The 10,000-nt window shown below is 43.4% G+C and overlaps 1 protein-coding gene across 1 annotated transcript in view; it reads right to left on the reverse strand.

Moving 5' to 3' along the window:
* Positions 1-7,361: 7,361 nt before the first annotated feature.
* irs2b (insulin receptor substrate 2b) overlaps positions 7,362-10,000 on the reverse strand; it is a 17,379-nt gene continuing 14,740 nt past the window's right edge. The window contains exon 2 of the mRNA XM_031584934.2: positions 7,362-10,000. This exon is cut by the window's right edge and continues 284 nt beyond it. The gene's annotated coding sequence lies outside the window, so the exon portion shown is untranslated.

Raw genomic sequence — 10,000 nt, forward strand, 5'->3', positions numbered from 1 at the left:
CACACACACACACATACACACAGGCACACACACCCCCACACACCAAAACACACACACAAATACACCCTCTGGCCTTAGATGAGATTGTGTCTCTGTGTATGTGTATATGTGTGTGATTTTGTAAATGTGTGTGTGTGTCTTTGTGTGCATGCATGTGTAGACATGTGATTATTTAAATCTGTGTGTGTGTGTGTGTGTGTGTGTGTGTGTGTGTGTGTGTGTGTGTGTGTGTGTGTGTGTGTGTGTGTGTGTGTGTGTGTGTGTGTGTGTGTGTGTGTGTGTCGGGGTAATGTGAGGTAAAGTCTGAGCAGGTGTGCTGAATGTTGGGACTTTGTATCTGTGTCAGCAGTCCTGCAGTAACACCATGCACCTCTATGCACGTCATTGGGCCCAGATAACAATACAATGCCCGTTCAAATGTAACCTGCCCACTCTCTCTCACACACACACACACACACACACACACACACACACACACACACACACATATACACACACACACACACACACACACTCTCTCTCATACACACACACACACACGCACACACACACAAGTGTTTTCGCTCTGATGGCTCTTTATGTGACCCTGTCAGTGTCCCGGTCTTTTTCTCAATGTGGTTAGATCACAGTGCCTGTACTTGGTTGTGTAATGACTCCTTATAAGACTGGAGCCAAGATGGTGTATTTGTTTCTAAAGTTCACAGTCGGTCAGGGGGGTATTATGGCCTGTAGTCCAGCACAAGTGAGCTTTGGCAGGGATGTGGAGAGGGGCTGGGGGTTACAGGATCCCTAGTTCTCTTTCAGCCTCCGTGTTTGTTTGTTTGACTGATCCTCTTGTTATCTCACTATTCCCAGTCTTCCTCCCCTTATAGCATCTTATTTTTTCATTCTTTCTCTCTCTCCCTCTCTCTCAGGTACAAGGTTAAAGAGAACTGTGAGGATGGTCGGTTATATGTCCTACTGGGGTCAGCTAAGATGGACTTTAGGAGGACTTGGGTGAACAACATATTGGGAGCGGGTTCAGTTGATTCTGTTGACGTTTTTTTTTTAGAGGGTTGTGGAAGGCCGTGTTAAAAATGGAATATGCTTATTTTAAAAGTGATTACAGCAATGACAATCTGTTTGGGCTCTGGGGCTGCTGTGTTAAGTGGGTGGTGGTGGGCAGATGGTTTTTAAAGTGTGACAGGGTTAGGGTAGTATTCTTTATGTGAGCATGTAGGCTTTGTGTGTGAGGAACTGTAATGTAGTAAATGTTTTATTGGTGGAAGCATGTGAGAAAATAAGGCAATGGTTTAATAAAGGATTGTTAATCCTCTTCCGCTTTCTCTCTCCCATTCTCTCCCTCTTCTCTCTCTCCCTCTGTCTCTCTGTCTCCCTCTCTCCTCCCCCCTCTTATTTCGAGTACCCCCTGTGAGAAAGGTCAGTGAGGTTCCGCTTTCCCCGCCGAAGCGGAGCAAACATTCCCGACGTCCCGTGTGTGAACCCTGGGAATGAGCCACGGAGCGCCAGAGCACTGGCTGAAGGTAAACAAGCCGGAGAGGAAGAAAGAGGGGGAGAGGGAGGGAAAATCACTAGAAGAGAGAAAGAGAGAGAGAGGGAAAGAGAGAGAGGGGAGAGAGAGAGGCAGAGAAAGAGGATGAATTCCTCAGACATGTCTGAGCAAGGGAGTGCTGTGCAAGAGCGGGATGAGGAGGGAGAGAGGAGAGGAGGCGTGAGAGGAAGAGTGGAGAGTTGTCTTAGCAGCCGTAGGGGCTGGGTTCCCCAGGAAGAGGTGGTGTCTCTGAGGGCACGAGAGAGAGAGAGAGAGAGAGAGAGAGAGAGCCGGCTGCTGCTGCTGCCAGCTCCACAACAGTTGTGAAATCAGAGTGACTTTCCCAATGATACATTTTCACAATATACTCTCTCTCTCTCTCTCTCTCTCTCTCTCTCTCTCTCTCTCTCTGTGTGTGTGTCTGAGGGAGAGAGAGAGAAACAGGGAGGGGATGTGTGGGTGTTTCATTTGTTTAAATTTCCCGGTAATGGATGAGACATAGATTTTTATCATCCATTGGAGGCTATCTCAAATTACATGGATCTGTTTGTGTGGACTTTATAGATACTAAGCACGCATGTTCAAGAGGCATGCATGTGTGTGTGTATGAATGTGTGTGTGTGTGTGTGTGTATGTGTATGTATGTGTACGTTTGTGTGTATGTGTATGTGTATGTACGTGTGTGTAACTGTAGGTCATCTGTAGGTTGTGGGTCAAGGTCAACCTTATTACAGACCACCTGCTTGTTTGTCACAAACCTTATACTTTGTTCGAGTGTGTGTGTGTGTGTGTGTGTGTGTGTGTGTGTGTGTGTGTGTGTGTGTGTGTGTGTGTGTGTGTGTGTGTGTGTGTGTGTGTGTGTGTGTGTGTGTGTGTTAGGTCATCCTGTTTTGATCCTTTGAGTGGACCACAAATCCAGCTGTTGCAGGTGATTTTTCATTATGTTTTTCTTGGAACTCTTTTAGGTTCTCACGGTCCTGACTGGACAACCAGGTGAGTTTGGAACACAAACACATACACAAACACACACACACACACACACACACACACACACACACACACACACTCACAGGTGGAGGATCCTGGTTGAGTCACACCCTTTCCTGTCAGTGATGATAGTCCTGGGGAAGAACAACAAAAGGAGAAGAGGGAGAATAGAGAGAGAAGAGGAGAGGAGAGCAGTTAAAGAGAGGGGGAGGGAACGACAGTGATCTCACCTTTTGACTCAGTGCCAGAGTCCCTTACTCATCCCAATGGACAGCCTTGTTCAGGTGTGCTCAGGAGAAAACAAGACAGAGAGAGAGAGAGAGACAGACAGAGAGAGAGGGAGAGACAAAGACAGAGAGAGAAACTGAGAGAGAGGGAGAGAGAGAGAGAGAGACAAAGAGAAAGAGAGAGAGAGACAGACAGAGAGAGTGACTGAGAGAGAGAGAGACAAAGAGAAAGAGAGAGAGACAGATAGAGAGAAAAAGAGAGAGTGGGAGGGAGAGAGAGAGAGAGAGACAAAAAGAGAGAGAGATAACTAGAAAAACATGAAAAGAGGTGTAGATTTCTACATGGACTCGGACAGATGTTTGTATGTCTGTGTGTGATTGCCTGAGATGCTTTTGAGATGAGATTAAGTCTAGGAGAGGAAATGTGTGTGTGTGTGTGTGTGTGTGTGTGTGTGTGTGTGTGTGTGTGTGTGCATGTGTGGTGTGTGTGTGTGTGTGTGTGTGTGTGTGTGTGTGTGTGTGTGTGTGTGTGTGTGTGTGTGTGTCATGAAGTAAAAACAACAAGCATCAATACAAATGCAATGTTTCCAGTGTAGTGAGGACAGAACTCTGGAATGTATTAGCAGACCCAGTTCCTGTATTAAGTGTGTTTTGCCTTTGATAGATGTTTCCATGTAACGCATACTTTTCCATCAGTTTCACAGATGGCAGTAGCGTTTACTCCATGTCATTCTTTCTGACGGAGGTCAAGTGGCTTGAACAAAAAATGATCCAAAAGTAGACAGGATGCCACGGCCATTTTCCTCTCCACCTGGGGATGTGCAAAAACAGAAATCGACAGTCCTTTTCTTCGCACTGCTTGTGTACACACTACGTGCTTGTGTACACACTACGTGCTTGTGTACTCCCTCTGCCCCTGTGAAGCTCCAGTCGTGTCAGGCAGAACTGATGCTGAGTTCTGTCACTCTTGTTTTCAGGCGCTTCTCCACAGGCTGCCGTTGCTTGGCGTTGCAATCAACCCCAGGTTTGTTTTTGTGTCGTTTTGGATAACAGCATTTGTCAAACCAATGAATGTAAATTCATGTAAATGGGGACTGAGTCTGGGTGTGATGTGATTGGCTGTGAGCATGTGTGATGTCTGAGGTGTCTGAGGTCATGGTGTGGTCTGTGGCTGAGGCTGAGGCTGAGGCTGAGGCTGTGGATGTGGCTGTGGCTGTGGCTGAGGCTGAGGCTGGGGCTGTGGCTGAGGCTGGGGCTGAGGCTGAGGCTGTGGCTGAGGCTGTGGCTGTGGCTGAGTCTGGGGCTGAGGCTGTGGATGTGGCTGTGGCTGTGGCTGAGGCTGAGGCTGTGGCTGTGGCTGAGGCTGTGGCTGAGGCTGTGGCTGAGGCTGAGGCTGAGGCTGAGGCTGAGGCTGAGGCTGAGGCTGAGGCTGAGGCTGAGGCTCACCTCGAGTGAACCTGAACTCAGCTCCTTTTGTTCCGCTGTGGTTCAGCTCCCCTGCTGATACTCTACTCCTCACTCCCAGCAGGGAATCACGGAGGTTGGGGCGTGGGGCTCGTTTGGTAAAGGAAACATCCTGCCATAACACCCCCTCCCCCACCGCCACCACCACTCTCTTGCCCCTTTTTACATACAAAACCTGTTAATGCATCAGGCAAAACAACACATGATAGATAACACATTTCCATCCCCCTCAGTCTTCTATTACGGTTAAGTCAGGGATGTTGTGTATTCCCATCTGACCGTATTCAAAGGGATGCTATGGGGCAAACCTCACCCGAGTAAACATGCAAGGTTTAACACCACCTAACTTTGTCCAGGCTATCCCTAGCATGGGGATACATCTTAACAGTTGCCAGTTGCTAGGGTGTGTTAATACGAAACTAATTCACTTCTAAGTTAAACTTGTGCGTTTGGAGTATCAGTTAGTTAACTAGCACAGCAAATAGGCAACCATAGCAACCAGTAAACACCGTCAACAAAAGTCACCAACAACAGACAGTCTTGGATTCAAAGTGATAACAACCACTTGTGGATGATGTTAAATGGCTTCACATACACATTAAACAATGCTGAGAGAAATAATTGGACATCAATGGGGCAAGGGCTGACTCTGGTAACCGTGTAGGGAATGAGGGGAGAGAAGTGTTGGTCTGGGGAGTGCTGGTGAGAATGAGGTTGAGAACTGGGTGACTAACTCTGGCTGAATTTAGTGTCTCACTATTGGTCAAGCAACTCTGCAGTCTGCAAAACTATACCTCTAACATAAATGTGTGACATAACTCTGAAAGATTTTTCTGCAAGGCAACACCATGGCCTCGAAAATATACATATACATTTGTCTGTATGTGGGATGTTACATAATAACTCCATGGGATATAGCCAGTTTTATGTCTGAAGAAAACAAACAATTTGTGTGTTCTCACACTGAGAGAGTTCTCTCTTACAGTAAAGGAAATGAGTGGTTAAACCTCACTTTATCACTCTCTCTCTCTCTCTCTCTCAGTTACACACACACACACACACACACACACACACACACACACACACACACACACACACACACACACACACACACACACACACACACACACACACACACCAGGGAGTGTCTATGCTGTATAAATATATACACACGCATATGTTAGGTCTCCCCCTTCCTTACTCTTGGAATCATCCCATTTACCTCAATGCTTTTCACGCAGACATTCTGCCATGCTCCCTCAGGAAGGAAAGATATTTCTCTTCTCTCAGACGTACACATACACACACACACACACACACACACACCACACACACACACACACACACAAAGAGAATGGTACTCTAAAGCCTGAAAAAGTACACTGTCAAAGTTTTTTGTGTGTATTTCTGAGTACAAGTATATTTCTGATTGTGTTTGTGCTTTTTATAGGTTTCTCTCTCTCTCTCTCTCTGTGTGTGTGTGTGTGTGTGTGTGTGTGTGTGTGTGTGTGTGTGTGTGTGTGTGTGTGTGTGTGTGTGTGTGTGTGTGTGTGTGTGTGTGTGTGTGTGTGTGTTAGTAAAGTGCATACATACAAGAGGCGCTGTTAGCCTGTGGTAAGCAGATACAGTGTGCTCCTGGTTAAGTGTAACTCAGTCATTTGGATCCACTTTTGCCTCGATGCTCCCATCCACCTAAACTAGATAAGAGAAACTGAAACGGGCTCTAAATATAGCCTCTCCAAATGAATATTCAGGGTAATGGCCCCCCAACCTAATCCTGTAAGAGCGCTAACATGCCAGGTATGCCTCTAATATCCTTGCTGGAGAAATGTGATGCACACATGTGAATCCGTGTCCAAATGTGGCGGTAGAGACACACACACACACACACACACAAACACCACACACACACACACACACACACACACGTATAAAAGATTGGTGGGCACAATGGAGATGGAGGCAGCTTCTCTTTCTTCTCCACCTTCGGGTCCTGTCAGACTCTGAAACCTATGGGGGCATTTCTATCATCCATTACCTTTTATTATTTAAAGAGATCAATTAGCCCGCTTAATTGGCCTAAATGAGCTGTGTGTGATCCACAGAGGGCACACGTGATGGATAGCACAGCACAGACACACACCGAGACCTCCATTTTCTCCTCACCATCATCCCTGGCCAAAACACACAGACACACACACACACACACACACACAAATTCTCTGATAAAACACTCATTAAAGCTCACAACATTAAAGCAGCCTGTATACAATTAAAGACCGCTGTGAATTAAATTCTCACCAGTGACTAAAGAAACTTCAATCAGCCTAACACAATAATGAAACACATCGCATGCATAAGTCCTAAAACAGGAAGTCTGGTTGGATCATGGGATAAATACATAAAGAGGCAAAGATTAATGGCAGCGGATGCTTTTGTTCCCAAACGTGTCTGGTCATTGGCACATAAACTGTCTCCTAAACTGATTATATTGTTGAGAGTCTAAGCTCTGCAGTGAATTGAACCAGCTGAAAACACACATTTTCATTTTTCATCTTCTGTTTTGGTCTGTCTGCTCCTAGCCCCTCCCCTCCCCACTCCTTCCCCTCCCCCAACATCAACCAGAGTGAGACAGTCAAATCTCACCCCATTCCAGCCTTAATTACCATTTTAATTAGCATGTGTGTGGGAATATATAATCTATCCACATATGGCCAAGGGCGTAAAATAATAATCTCATTAGGCAATTATGTATTCTGCGATAATCTGGGAGACAATGCAGATCAGCTTGTCTGATTGCGGGGATCAAGAGAAAAAAATTGCCCTATGACCTTTCCAGTGTTGTCAAACAGGCACGCTAGCGCTGTGTTTGTTGGAAATATGGACTAAGCAGGCACAGACTGGGAATGAGAGAAGACAAAGAAGAAGTCATCAGCACCTGAGTCTAGAAGGACTGGAGCTTATTTTAAAGTGGACTAGAGTGCAGCCTTTATGAAACATAGTGGCATTGTGTAAGCGTTTGTCTGTCTGTCTGTGTGTGTGTGTGTGTGTGTGTGTGTGGAAGGGGGGTCATGAATGAAGACATCTGTTGTCTGCACTGCTCAGGGAAGGAGGTCACTTGGGGAGGAAAAGAAAGAAGACCCAGAGAAAGATTTGTGGAATTTCTTAAATAATGTTACTTTTTATTGCATGTGACTAATTCAGAATCAATACAGATCTAAAGCGGTGCTAATTACACTAGGGTTGTTTTAAATTATCCTTAGCATCACAATGCGCAAGTAATATGACATATGTACAATGGAAGACATAGCATGATCAGTCAGGCCTCAAAAAGTATTCAACCGTTTGATACTGAAAAAATATTACATACAGAATCAGAATGAAAACACTGATAAAATCACTGTCAGAGTCCAATAGCAAAAAAGAACACTAAATACACTTTTCTCTCTCAAAGTTGGCAGAAAACAATGTGCACAGCAAAACCAAAAAAAAAATATGTTTTAGGCTTTAACAGGTTAACACACATTTCTTTAAACATTTGGTTCATTACTGTAAACTAATTTTATTTTAAAAAAGTGTAAATATTGCATATGCCATTGGTGGACTGCACTTATGTAGCAAGATTTAGGATCATTATATTAATAAGTGAAAATGTACCTCCTTTTTTTTAATGTTACAGCATTATAAAATATTTTTCATAGTGGCATTTATCATACAAAGCTAACAAAAAAACATACCAAACATTAGGGTTTGGCGAGTACCTTCATTAGTGCTTTAGTTGTTTGAGGGGAATTCATTCATTTCAAACATTTATATACAAAAAAAAGACATAAGTTATTATCGTTTAACTTAAAACACTCCAAAAAAAATCGTGACAACTTTTCAGTTGCATTCTCTGTACTGTACAGTATTTACAACTCTTAGGCAACCGTTGCATGGATAACACAAACTGGTGTTGTCAGAGGCGTACTCATTCTGAAGTATTTCTTAAATATGTTTTTTTTTTATGACGTCTTGGCGTGCTGTCTGTTTTTGTTTTGTCTCGTGCCTGTTTTGTTTTTGTGTTTTGTTTTCATCGCGTTTAGTCCATTTGTCTCTGGCGGAGCTGACAGAAAAGCTCTACATTCAAATGTGTCTTGTGTTTTACAATCTAAGGAGTTTGTAAGTGCAAGACCAAGCATTGTTTTTTTTGTTTGTTTGTTTTCTGTCTGTCATTTTGTTTGTTTGTTTTTGAGACGTCTTGCCAGAGGGGAGCAGCAGTGGTGTTTTCAAGCCTCAGAAAATAATCCCTGAAGTCTCTGTGTGTGTGTGTGTGTGTGTGTGTGTGTGTGTGTGTGTATGTGTGTGTGTGAGAGAGAGAAAGAGAGAAAATGGCAGAGTGAGTTTCTACCTTCATCATTCAACGCCTTCACCACTGAGGGCGTTGGAGTGGACAACCCCTCGAGGCCTGAATGGTCTCCAGTGGATAAGGGATTATGGGTAGAAATCACTAGAGGGTTGGGTCAGTTGGTTGGATTTTACAGATGAAGGTTATAAGGTTTACAGTCTAAAGTGTCCAGATGTGCCTAGGCAGAATGCAAAAAGGCCCACGCGGAGGTGCACTGATGAGTAGGTGTACCGACCTGGTAAGATCCAGCATTTTTTTCTGAGTATTAACGCCTTTCTACCGCTACTCATTCAGCATGTATCAACTCATGGGCCAAGCACTACCTATATTCCTTTCGTGACCTTTGAGAGTGGTGATAAATAGTACTATACTTTAAAAAAAAAAAAAACAGAAATCACATAATAATAATCGCTATTATAGTAATATAAGAAATCTTTGATCGCAGCCGAGGTCCACTTTTGCTATATATATATGAAGGTGCTGGGTTCGACTACAGGTATGTGACATTCAGTTTCCATGACAAATGACATATCTTTGTAAGTATGTGTTTCTGTATGTCTAGGTCCATATGAATCATCTTCAGAAAAAAAATATTTTACAGAAGAGTCAATAAGGCTTTGGATTGGTGTTTTAGGAAAAAAAAAAAAACATTCAGCTCTGAAAATAAATTAGTTATATTTTTCTTTTTCTCCAATATATACTCTTTTTGTCTCATACACAAGTAATAACCTGGCTCAGTCTGAGGTAGGGTGTATCAAGCAACTGCTTATTGAATTTGTTGGGGTATATATATATATATATATTACACATAGATATATATCTATATCTATCTATATATATATATATATATATATGCATATATATAGCTAGATAGCTAGATAGATATATCTGAAATGTCACCTCAGTTGCAGTGCTATGACCACACATGCGGGTAAAACCACACACATACATATGTGTGTAATTGCACACATATAAATAAATAAATACATGCCATGTGCTAAGAGACAGAGGGTGTGTGTATGTGTGTGTGTTTGTGCGGTATGGTATGTGTGTGTGTGTGTGTGTGTGTGTTTGTGTACGTACCCATGTTCTCATTGCAGCCTCGATTCACAGGTTTATGTAGGGGAGGTGCACTGGCCCCTCCATTGTTAAAATGAGCAATGAAACCAGTGAAAAAAGGAATATACTTAAGGATTAACAATTATGCCTCTAAAAATCAACCCTATCTATCCATGAGGAAGAAACCATAAGTCAACGCGGATGTACCATTCTGTACCTCACTATTTTTTTTTGCTTTAGTTTTTTTCATTTATTTTTTACTTATGAGTCCATAATCTCACTTGAAGAGCAGCAAAAGAGAGTTCCTGATCATAGGAGGTCCATTGGGCAGATGATTGGATTGGG

This window comes from Clupea harengus, chromosome 2 (genome assembly GCF_900700415.2).
Source record: "Clupea harengus chromosome 2, Ch_v2.0.2, whole genome shotgun sequence".
NCBI classification, from domain to species: domain Eukaryota; kingdom Metazoa; phylum Chordata; class Actinopteri; order Clupeiformes; family Clupeidae; genus Clupea; species Clupea harengus.